The following is a 12060-nucleotide window of genomic DNA, read 5'->3' on the forward strand; positions in this document are numbered from 1 at the left end:
ATCTCAGCAAGCCTCATGTCCTTCTGTTTGTTCAAATGTTAGTCATCCTTCAAAGCCCAAGTCAAACATCACCTCCTCCACATGAAACTCTCCTAGCATCTAGCTCAGTGGGTTCAATTATGCTGCACATTAGGACCTTGTGGAGGAACTTTCAGACCTACTAAAGTTGGGGACCATGCCAAAGATTCTGATTTAATTGGTCTGGGTGAGGCCTGTACATTGGTATTATTTTAAAAACTCCTCAGATGATCCTAGAGTGCAGCTGGGTTTGAAAACCCCTGCTCCAGCTAGAAGCAGACTTTCTCCCCTGAACTTCGTAGCAAGTTCTCTTTTATGACACTCAAAATGTGTTCAATTTTGTGAAAATTTAAAAATGTGTTCAACATTTAACTGAAGTGATTTAATATACCTATTTTATTTCTCCAGTTGGGCTACAAGGCTTGAGGACAGAGCTTGTGTTTGGGGCATCCTCAGGTCTCCCATAGTGCTGACCAGTGTCTGTGCTCAATAAACATTTGTTAAACTGCATCCTTGAAACTTACCACTGGAAAAAAAAATTAAAAATTGCAAGACCTGTTTGACCTTCAGCAGGTTGCATGACCTCTAAGCCTCCTACGGAAGACTGGGTTACAACAGTCTCCACCTCACAGGGATGTTGTGAAATAATGCACTAGAGCCAGTCAGGCAGGAAGTTATTTTGAGCCCTTCTCTGGGCACCCCATCTAAGCTTGCAAACCCATTCACCATTTCCTATTCCTTCTTCCCCACTTTGCTTTTCGGCTGTTAGCACAAACTATACGTTTTACTTATTTATCCTTTGTTGTCCGTCTCCCTTCCCACTCCCCCACTACAATATAAGCTCCAGGAGAGTAGAGATTTTTGTCATTTTGGTTCATTTGCTGTATCCTCAGCCCCCAGAACAAATATTTAACAAATATTTCTTGAGCATTTAGCTATTAAAAGAATAAATTAATATGTTTGTCTATTTAAAAAGAAGAGGTTTATTCCCATTCCTTTATGCTAGTAACAGGCAGAGTAACTTTTTTTGGTAAATATTTGTATTCATTTATTATAAAGCCTTTTCCATTAAAAATTATGTATTTAACAAACACATGTATATTCTGAATTAATTATATTTTGGAAATATAGTCTCTTTTCTGGGGTAGTTGGCAGTGGTTTTATTTAAGCCTAGGGAGGGCTAGAGCTGGGACCAGGGTGAAGTCGGGTCTGTGTATGCAGGTAGGAGCAGAGGACCAGGGTCTGTGATGGTCAGTCGAGGTGAAGGGAAACTGAACACTATTGCACAAATAGAACCTAGGTGTTCCAGAGGACGATGACCGTCACGACAGAGGAGACCAGGAAGAGCAGGTAGAGACAGAAGAGCAGCGTGTCCATCAGGTTAACTAGCTGGGACCTTGTCAATCCTGAGCCCCCATTTACCTCTGCCACTCTGGGTCCTGGCTCCTTCCCCACCAACTCTCCTGGTTCCTTCAGGCCTGTGAAGAAGACAGAGACTCAGCTGTGGGGTGGAAAGAGGGCAGGATCAGAGAAGTGGGGGATTGGGGAAGTTTGGTCTGGTGCGGAGAGAGAGAGTATGGTCTGTACTGACTTCCCTTACCAGGCAGGTGGGTGGGGGCGAGGCCCCAGGCCCTGTTCTCCCGGCATGCAGTGGGGCAGCCTCTCCTTGGGTGGCTGCGCACAGCAGCAGGGAGTGGAGCCACTGAGGCATGGGTGGTGGCTGGGTGGTGGCCAGGTGCAGCAGGTAGGTGATGAAGATGGTCTCCAGCAGGCTGACCACCATCAGGGAAAGGCACAGGGCAAAGTAGACACCTGTGGTGGAGGTAAGACGCGTACCTGGGTGAGGTAGATCTAGATAAATGGGGCACCACCAAGCCTTGTTTGTCTCTGTCTCACACAGAGTTCCTTTTCTAAGGATGTCTTCCCTCTCCCTGTTGCCTCAGCAGGTCTAGCCATTTCAAGAGCCCCACCTGCCCCACCCCACCTCCCTTTTTTTCCTCCTTTTCCCAACAGTGGCAGGGGGCATAGTGGTAAGTGGGGTGCCACTAGCCAGGAGTAGTTTATTCATCATGAGCAGAAAGACATTGTAGCCCAGAAAAAGGGTTATCTTGAAGGGTGCTCGGTTCCCACTTTCCGCTGGCAGGTAGAAGCTGAGGGCATCGATGGCAACCAGAAAGCCACTGGGCACCAGAAGGTTTATGACATAGAGGCTGGGCCTGCATCTGATGGCCACCTGGTGTGAGGGAGAGAGCAGAGAATTGGGTGAAGCTAGGCCTGCAGGAGACTGAGGGATGGTTTCAGCCCCATCCTTTCTTGGTGCCCTCACACAACCAAGGGCTCTTTCTGGAGCTGGTGAGGAGCCACTTTTATATGGCTAGAAAGACCCCCATACACACACCAAAGAAAATCTAGGCCAGAGCAGGCAGGTCCAGAAAGGAGGGATGGTGTGGGGATCTCAGGAGACAGGAAGGCTCTGAGGACTATTAGATCCAGGGGCTTTCTGATCTTCGGACAATAAGTGAGAGAAGTCTCTGGCTCTGGGAGGGTCTGGTGATGGAGGTTTGAGAGGCAGATGGGCATGCCAGAATCTCTGGGCTCACATAGAACATGATCTGGTCAAAAAGACTGGAGCCCATGACATCTTCAGGGTGGCCTTGTTGATGCCCAGGAGCTCCCACTCCTCTTGTGTGTGAACAATGTCACATGAAGTGTCTGCTATTTCCCACACTTGCTTGTTCATGCCCAGCAATATGTTTTCCACTGCAGGGGAGACAAACATCCATTCAACACAGATCTGTTCAGAGCCTGCCCTGGGCAGGGGTCAGAGTGATGGATTAGAAAGCTATCTTAGCTACATTTTTCAAATTGCCCAACAAAATGAATGACTTCCATGCTGCACAATAGCCTCTCCTCCTGCACCCCACTCTTTCTCAGGAGGTCTTGCCCTCTCCTCAGTTCAGCTCACCTCACCCCGCCATCCACATATCCCGAATCAGCAAACACCTCCCTATCCCTTTTTATGTATAAAAAAATGACTTTCTCTGTGTATGCTTTTTTGCTGCCCTGTTGGTTGATCTCATTTACCCTGTCCCAGAACCCCCATTGCAACTCACCTGTGTATAGGAAAGAGCTAAAGGTTAAGTGTGCAGTTCTGCTGGTCAAAAGGGAAGTAGAAGATGTCCAGGCTACAGATGCTGGTCACCTGCATTGGTTTGCTATACTTGATGTGACCATGATTAGTCACATAGGCAGAGAGGCCTCCCGGGGTCTGCTCCACATCCCTGCTAAGTGGCACAAGGGTTAGGAGGCAAGTGGTTACATGAGTTTGGGTTTCTCTTTTAAGTCAAGACTTCCCAATTCTTCTCATTCTAGCCCCTGTGACATCTTTTCTGCCCCTCACTTTCCCATTCCTTGGGGAAATGTTGATAAACTGTGATCTTTGTTCTCTCTGAGATAAGTTTTTAGTGGCCTTACTGGATGGGACCACTGTATACTACTTGTGACCTTTTCCTTGCAGATGGGGCTTCCCTTTAGCTTTCCTCGGCTCTGATACCCACGATTCCACAATGAAGATGCCTGGGAGCCACAAGTTCTCAGTTGATATCAGTTTCTTGATATCACCACATTCTTCCGGGTCCCAACTGATGAATGGGTTATCCCAGATCTAGAGCACAGGGCACAGAGGCATGAGTTATGGCTGAAAACAGGAGCTAGTTTGGGTCAGTATCTCCTGTCTTTCTGTTCCCTTAAAAATGGATGCGTGTATAGGTACTTTTACTAAATGTATTGTACTATGGGCTAAAACTTCAGCCATTCCAGAAAGGTATAATATAAAAAGTAAGGTTCTCCTCTTCAGTCCCCCAACTCAGTCCCTATTCCCACCTCAGTCCCACTATTAACTTTCTTGTGTGTCATTCCAGTAAAAAAAAATAGTGCATAATCCAGCATTCATTTTTATTTACACAGATAGAATCATACTATGCACATTGTTATGCATATGGCTTTTTTGACCTCATTTCATTTTAAACTCTGATTCTTCTTCTCTTCCTGGTGATAACTATCTCCCCTTCTATAGCTAACAAAGTCCTACTGGTTTTTCACTTCTCACTCAAGGGAAATCTTAAGCTTGTCCCTGTTACATTTGGGCCCTGAAGCTTACCTAGAGACTTCTGCTTGTGTTGCCCTCTTTCTCCCTGTATTTTCCATCTATGCCTTTCAAAGTTAATTGGTAGCCCAGAAAGCTATTTGTCACCAGAACTGGCTCCATTCTGGTTGCATTTGTGTCTTCCCTCAGGCGCTGTCAATTTCAACAAATGTAATTTTTGCAAGCAAAGCCACACACAAAAATGGGGGCAGGGGAAGGGGGAGGAGATAGAAAGAAGAAGCCAGATCTTCTCACATACCATATTTAGCCACAGAAATGTTGTCAGCAGCTGAAGTTGTGTATCCTAATGACACACACACAAAAAAAATCCCATCCAGAATCATTAACTCAATGATATCAGGTCCTAGTCTACCTCCTGCCTTTATTTGTTTCCTAAGTGGTCCCATGTTACAGTGCACCTTTTCAATCACAAGTCACACAAGAAAAAGTAGGTAGGAAAAATCCAGATTGCGTGGAAAATGTAAATTAAAAAACAGTATAGGGGCCCATTGGAAATACATATATTTTTGTATAATATTCCCATAAAAGCAGGACTCAAGGACAAATGTTCTGGGCAGAAATGTCACCACAGAATTCTACTTCATGTCTGCCCATCCTATTGGATGAACATCTCACTTGCTTATTGCTCACCACTGGGCCAGTGCAATCTTGGGTTGCGGCAGGGGACCATTGTCCTCTATTAGAAGCCTATGGAAAGAATGGAGGAGTCAGCACTCACCACTTCCAGGATGGCAGATAGGGTGAACGAGATGTTGACATGAGTGGGGATGCTGTAGTTGACAACTGGATGGAAGTCCTTCTGGTTAAGCACAGCCTGGAAGGCAGCAGGGTCCACCCCATACTGGTCAAACCCTGAGCAATTGATGGTAAAAGTATTTGCCCTTCCTGTAGAAAGCAGAAAGCCTGTGAGATGGAATCAGGGTCATTGTGTTTCCTAAGTGAGAGGAGTGCCAGGGCTGAGGCCTGCAGAGGATAAAAAACTGTGGACATTGGGAGAAGCATGTGAGCCCTTCCTTCCTGGTCAAGACTCCCCAAGGCCAAAGCCTTCCTGCCAGGGCCAGGGAGGATGGGCTGGGCTGGTAGGCAAATGGTAGAAGTCGATGTGGTGAGGCTAGTCAGGGCTCAGACCTCTCTTCCTGTGTTTTTGTTCCCATATAAAGCCTATCCAAATTTGTATGCAAACAGCTACTCTGGGAGTTCTACTCCTTCCGGACTCACAACGCTGAAGTTTTGACCTTCATCTGACCATGCTTTTCTCTCTCTAGCTCCATTATTCTTCCTCCTAGTCACCAAAGAAAATTTCCTTCAGAATTTTTTTCTCCTCAATTTTCTCTTCTCACTTTCAGGTTTTCCCATTTCCTGAAAGGAAAAACTTGGAGAAGTAATAACCATGAGTGTGATATAAAATATGTGGGAACTTATGGAATCCTGTATTCAATGGGAATTTATTGACCACCTACTATGTCCTGTGCTTTGTACCCTTCTCAAATTCAGCATCTTCCTCTGAGACATGTCAGAGCCATTTTTACCGTCACCATTTTGAGGAGCTCTGACTGATCATCCACCTCGTGGTTGGTGGAGCTATATGAAGGCATAAAATAAAATGCAAAAGCCCTCTGGCAACCTCACCCACACCCCAACCCTGGATAACCATGTGGTTATTTCTGTAACTATAGCTCAGAAAGTCCTTTCCTAGGCCTCTTTTACTATCTTCCCATACCAGTTAATTCATAAAGTACATCCCCAAATCAGAGAGAAACATATCCCAGGAGAAGCAAACGTTATCCTTTTTCCTTCACATCACCTCCTCTACAGGAACTTCACAAGTGAGGTGGGAAAAGAGTTATGTTATTGTCAACAGGACCCAAGCTCCCCTGTTCACAGATACCATGTCTTGGTAGAAAGTGAAAGGTGGAATTGGAGAGGCAGTAAAATGGAAGGATGACAATTTGGTAGATGCCTATGTGAGCCAAAGGGAGAGGGACTGTGTGTACTGACCTGTGAAAAGGGTACTTCATCTGTTCCCAGAAGGATGCCAAGCCAGATACTACATAGAAAGAAACTACTTAACTCATCTATTTCGGATGCCTTCCAGTTCTGGAGAATGAGAGGGTTTCTGGATATCATCCAGAACAGCATTCACATGTTCCCCCTGTTCTTGCCCCCTCTTACCTTGAAGCAAAAGACCGACAGTGAGGCAGAGGGGGAACCCCCATATGAGGCCACCCCCTTTCCATCCTCCTCTTCCAGACTCTGTCTGGGCACTCACCAGGAGCCCCCAAAACCTTGAGCATAAAGGAGCAGGGACCACACTTTGGCTCCTGGTTTTGAATATTGCTTGTGTCATGTGACCACTTCCTGGTGGGAGGCTGTGGCCAGAGAGGTTACAGGAAAGTGTCTGCTTTGCCCCTGCCTGGGGATTCCTCGCTGGAAGGAAGCTAGGTCAAGACTCTGGGAGAAGCACCTGTTGAGCGGCACTCTCTAGATGAGAGGTTTTAAATGTCTTCCAGGTCCCTTTCAGGGGATATGCAGGATGTGTGGGATTGGTGGGCAAGACCTCATCACATGCTGTGGAACTGTGCCTCGGGGAGAGCCCTCAGACCACCAAGAAAGGGACCATTATGCTCCCTTGGGGCACAGCACATGCTGATTTCAGAAAGCAAGAGCATGTGGTCATTTTGTTGATCATTTTACAGAGCCAGAAATGTATCCTTTACCCAACTGTGGATATTAGACATCATTGTTGATACTTGGTTCAGAAGCTTGAATAAGGAGTTAAGTTCCTTTTTCATTGCTTATACTTGACTAACAGCGCTTTCCCCACAACACCATTGTGCTGACCTGAGTCATCTTTTGTCTATTCTGTTGCAATAGCCTCTTGACCAGTTCCTCTACCTAGTTCCTCACCAGTCTAATCCTTTCTCCATTTTGCCATTGTCCTAAAAAGAACTCTCCTGCTTATTCTCCCTTATCTAATGTCTCTAAAAACCTACAGCCCCAGGACCATCATGAGTGTGTGTTAGCAAAGTCACTTGAGTAGCTTTTCAAAAACACCTGCACGTGCATCCCCCCCATCCCCACCAAGGTGTAAGTGTCGGTGTGTGTGTGTTTAGAAGTTCCCAGATGGTTCTGATTCACACACACTGCATTGAAAACCTCTGGGACTGGTGTAGAGTACAGTATCACAACCAGAATATTGACATAGATACAATTAACATAGAGAAGCTTTCTATCACCTCCAAATCCTTAATGTCAACTTTTTATAGCCACACTCACCTCCTTCCCCCACCCCACCCGCAACTCTTGGCAACCACTAATCTGATTTCCATCTATAATTTTGTCATTTCAAGAATGTTTTATATATATATAATGTAATATAAATAAAATCATGCCATATGTAACTCTTTGGGATTGGCTTTTTTGTTTTTCTCACTCAGAATAATTCTCTGGAGATCCATCCAGATTGTTGCATGTATCAATAGTTCATTCCTTTTTATTGATGGATAGTATTCTGCATTATGAGTGCGCCATAGTTTATTTAACCATTCACTGGTTGAAGGACATGTGGGTTGTTTTCAATTTGGGGCTATTGTGAATAAAACTGTTATAAACATTCGTGTACAGTTTTTGTGTGTGTGTGACCATAAGCCTTCATTTCTCTGGGGTAAATGCCCAGAAGTACAATTATTGGATCATATGGTAGTTGCATGTTTAGTTTTTAAAGAAACTGTCAAATTGTTTCCCAGAGTGGCTGTATCATTTTACATTCCCACCAGCTGTATATGAGTGATCTAGTTTCTCTGCATTTTTTAGAAGTTTTGAACTTTGGATAAACAAGGATTTCTTAAAACAAGACCCAAAAGTTATAACCATAAAAAAAGATTGATAAATTCAGCAACATTAAATTTTTTAAAATTTTGTTCATCAAAGAACACTAAATGTGAAAAGTTAAGCCACAGACTTGGAGAAGAGCTTTGCAACATATGTAACTGACAAAAAATAATAGGGAATATGCAAAACATTCTTATAAATCAATGTCAAAAAAACCAATCTATTAGAAAAATTTCCTAAAGCCATAAACTGGCATTTTACAGAGGAGGAAACACAAATGTCACACTTAACATACAGCAAAAATTAAAAAGTCTGGTGATAGAAGTGTGGGTGAGGTTCTAGGGTCATGGTAACTTTAATGCACTGTGGATGGGAATTAAAACACTTTGGAAAACAACTTGCTATGATCTCCTGAAGCGAAGGATGTGCATATTAAATGTTCTACTAGCAGTTCTACTCCTAGGTACGTACCCTAGTATTGAACTGCCCAATATGGTAGCTACTAGTTACATGTGGCTATTTAAATTCAAATTTGAAAATTTTTAAAAATTCAGTCCCTTAGTCATAATAGCCACATTCCAAGCACTCAATAACCACATGTGGCTGGCGGCTACAGTATTAGTACAGATAATTGTGTAAATGGATATTATATAGCAGCAAAACTAATTAACTTCACTTGACCTATCAATATGATTAAATCTCAAAAGCCTAATGCTGAGTGATAAGTTGCAAATAGATGCAGTATGATGCTATGTTTATGTGCACCGGCATATGTATTTTCTAAAAGTATATACATTTTAACAAAATATTGTTTAAAAACACATGCATTTGCAATACAACTAAAACAAAAAGAAAGGGAATAAGAAATACAAAATTCAGAACAGTTTTTACCTCCTTGGAGGAGAGGGAGATGAATATGCCTGCGAAGGCCCAGGCAAAAGACGTCAAAGACGTTGTTGGCAGGTGTAGGTGGGGGATGCAGAAGGACTTTTACTTTTCACTTTATGCCCTTGAATAATGTTTAAGTTTTTAACCATGTGTACATTAAAAAAAAAAAACAGCTTTATTGATTATAATTGACATAAACTACTTAAAGAGTACAATTTGACATAGGTGTGAACCTGTGAAACCATCACCATAGTCAAGATAATGAATATATCTATCACCCCCCAAATTTTCTTTATTTCCCTTTGTAATCCCGCCTTGCTCCTTCTCACCTCATTCCAACTCACTGATCTTCTTTCTGTTACTATATATTACTTTGTATTTCATAGAATTTTATTAATTCTTTCTTCCTTCCTTATCTAATTATTCAAAGCTATATATATATTTCCTTTGTAATATTTATCTCCCACAAGTTTTGAAATGTACTAGTTTCAGTTCTGGCAATTTTTTAGTTCACTTTTAAAAATTTTTTTCGTTGATCTATGAGTTATATTGAAATATGCTTTTTAGTCTATGTTGTTATTGGTTTCTAATTTAATTGCACAGTGGTCAGAGAGGCAGCATTACCAAAGTAGTTAAGACCATGAGTTTTAAAGCTAGACTCCCTTGGTTTGAATCCTAGAACCACTGTTACTGATTTTATGACCTTGAACAAGCTACTTGTCTCTCAGTTTCTTTTCTTTTCTCTTTTTTTATCTTTTTATTTTGAAATAATTTCAAACTTACAGGAAAGTTGCAAAAATAATACAATACAGAAAACTCCAATATACTCCTTACCCAGATAACAAGATTTACCAACATTTAACATTTTGTCACATTTGCTATATCATTCTCTCTCTCTCCCTTCCCTCCCTCCCCCCTTTTCAATCAAGTATCCTATTTATCTCAATATCTATCTATCTACCTACCTACCTACCTATCTCTCATCGTGTTTTCTAAACATTTGAAAGGAGAGTGCATATATCGTGCTTCTTAACACTTAATATTTCCATGTATTTTTTCCTAAAAGCAAGGATATTTACTTATGTAACCACATTAAGTACATTTATCAAGTTCAAGAAATTTAACATTGATATAAAGCATACAGTCTGTATTCCAGTGTTTTCAATTGTCCCAATAATGTCCTTTGGTCATTTTCTCCTCCATTATTAGATCCAGTCCAGGATCATAATCATGTATTGCATTTAGTTGGCATTGTCTCTTTAATCTCTCTTTCTTTAAAAAAATTATAGTAACATGTATGTAACATAAAAATTCCCATGTAAACCACTTTCAAGCATACAACTTAGTGGCATTAATTATATTCACAATGTTGTGCTCACCACCATCCATTGCCAAAATCTTTTCATCACCCCAAACAGAAACTATGCATCCTTTAAGCTTTGTCTCCCCTTTCCCTTTGCCCCGTGCCCCTGGTATCCATCCCTATGAATTTGCATATCCTAGTTATTTTATAAAAGTTGAATCACACACTATCTGACTGGCTTATTTCACTCAATGTGATGTCTTCAAGGTTCATCCATGTTTTAACATGTATAAGAACTTCATTCTTTTTAATGGCTGAAATAATATACCATTCTGTGTGTATAACACATTTTTTAAATCCATTCATCGGTTGAGGGACATTTGGGTTGCTTCTGTCTTTAAGCTATGTGAATAATGCTGCTATGAACATTGATGTACAAATATCTGTTTGAGTCCCTGCTTTCAATTCTTTGGTTATACACTACAAGCGGGATTGATGGGTCATATGGTAGTTCTATGTTTAATTTTCTGAGGAACTGCCAAACTTTTCCACAACAGCTGCACCATTTTCCATCTCTACCAATGATATGTGAGGGTTCCTATTTTTCTGCATCCTTGTCAATAGTTGTACTTTCTTGTTTTTTTTTGTTGTTGTTATTGTTGTTTTAATAATAGTCATTCTAGTGGGTGTGAGGTGGTATCTCGGAGTTTGGATTTGCATTTCCCTGATGACTCATGAATGTTGAGCATTGTTTCATGTGCTCATTGGCCATTTGTATATCTTTTTGGGGGAAATGTCTATTCAAGTCTTTACCCATTTTGTAAATGGGTTGTTCATCTTCTGTTTTTGTTCTTTATATATTATGGATATTAAACCCGTATCTGATATGTGGTTTCCACGTATTTTCTCCAATTCTGTATGTTGTCTTTTCACTTCTTTTATAATGACCTTTGTTACAAAAAAGAAGTTTTTAATTTTGATGAAGTCCAATTTATCTATTTTTTTTTCTTTTGTTTTTGGAGTAAAGTCTAAGAATCTATTACCTAACACAAGGTCCTGAGGATATTTCCCTATGTTTTCTTCTAAGTTTTGTAGTTTTAGCTCTTTTATTTAGTTCATTGATCCATTTTGTGTTAACTTTTGTATATGGTGTGAGATAGTGGTTCATTTTCATTCTTTCGCACATGAAACTCCAGTTTTGTCAGCAATGTTTGAAGAGACAATCTTTCCCCATTGAATGGACTTGGCACCCTTGTCAAAATTCAGTTGGCCATTGTGGGTTTATTTCTGAATTCTCAATTTTATTCCATTGGTCTATATGTCTGTCCTCGTGCCAGTACCATACTGTTTTGATTACTGTAGCTTTGTAATAAGTTTTGAAATTGGGAAGTATGAGTCCTCCAACTTTGTTCTTCTTTCTAAGATGGTTTTGGCTACTCGGGATCCCTCCCTCTTCCTCTGAATTTATGATTAGCTTTTCTGTTTCTGCAAAGAAGGCTGTTAGAATTTTGATTGGAATTCCATTGAATCTGTAAATCACTTTGGGTAGTATCAACATCTTAATGATATTAAATCTTCCAGTCCATGAGCATGGGATATCTTTCCATTTATTTATGTCTTTAACTTCTTTTGGTAATGATTTGTAGTTTTCTGTGTACAAATCTTTACATCCTTGGTTGAATTTATTCGTAGATGTTTTATTCTTTTAGATGCTATTGTAAATGAATCTTTTTTGGATTAATCATTGCTGGCATGTTGTCTTAGTTTCTTCATCTGTAGAATAATAATGGTTCCTATTCATTGTATTGTTATGAAGACTAATTAAGCTAATATTTATAAAAGTATTACAAATATC

General features: G+C 41.0%; 1 pseudogene; it reads right to left on the bottom strand.

Annotated features, from left to right (window-relative positions):
* Window positions 1-1082: 1082 nt before the first annotated feature.
* LOC119520518 lies at window positions 1083-7110 on the bottom strand (annotated as a pseudogene).
* Window positions 7111-12060: the final 4950 nt, after the last annotated feature.

The sequence above is a fragment of the Choloepus didactylus genome, chromosome 1, assembly GCF_015220235.1.
Source record: "Choloepus didactylus isolate mChoDid1 chromosome 1, mChoDid1.pri, whole genome shotgun sequence".
NCBI classification, from domain to species: Eukaryota; Metazoa; Chordata; class Mammalia; order Pilosa; family Megalonychidae; genus Choloepus; species Choloepus didactylus.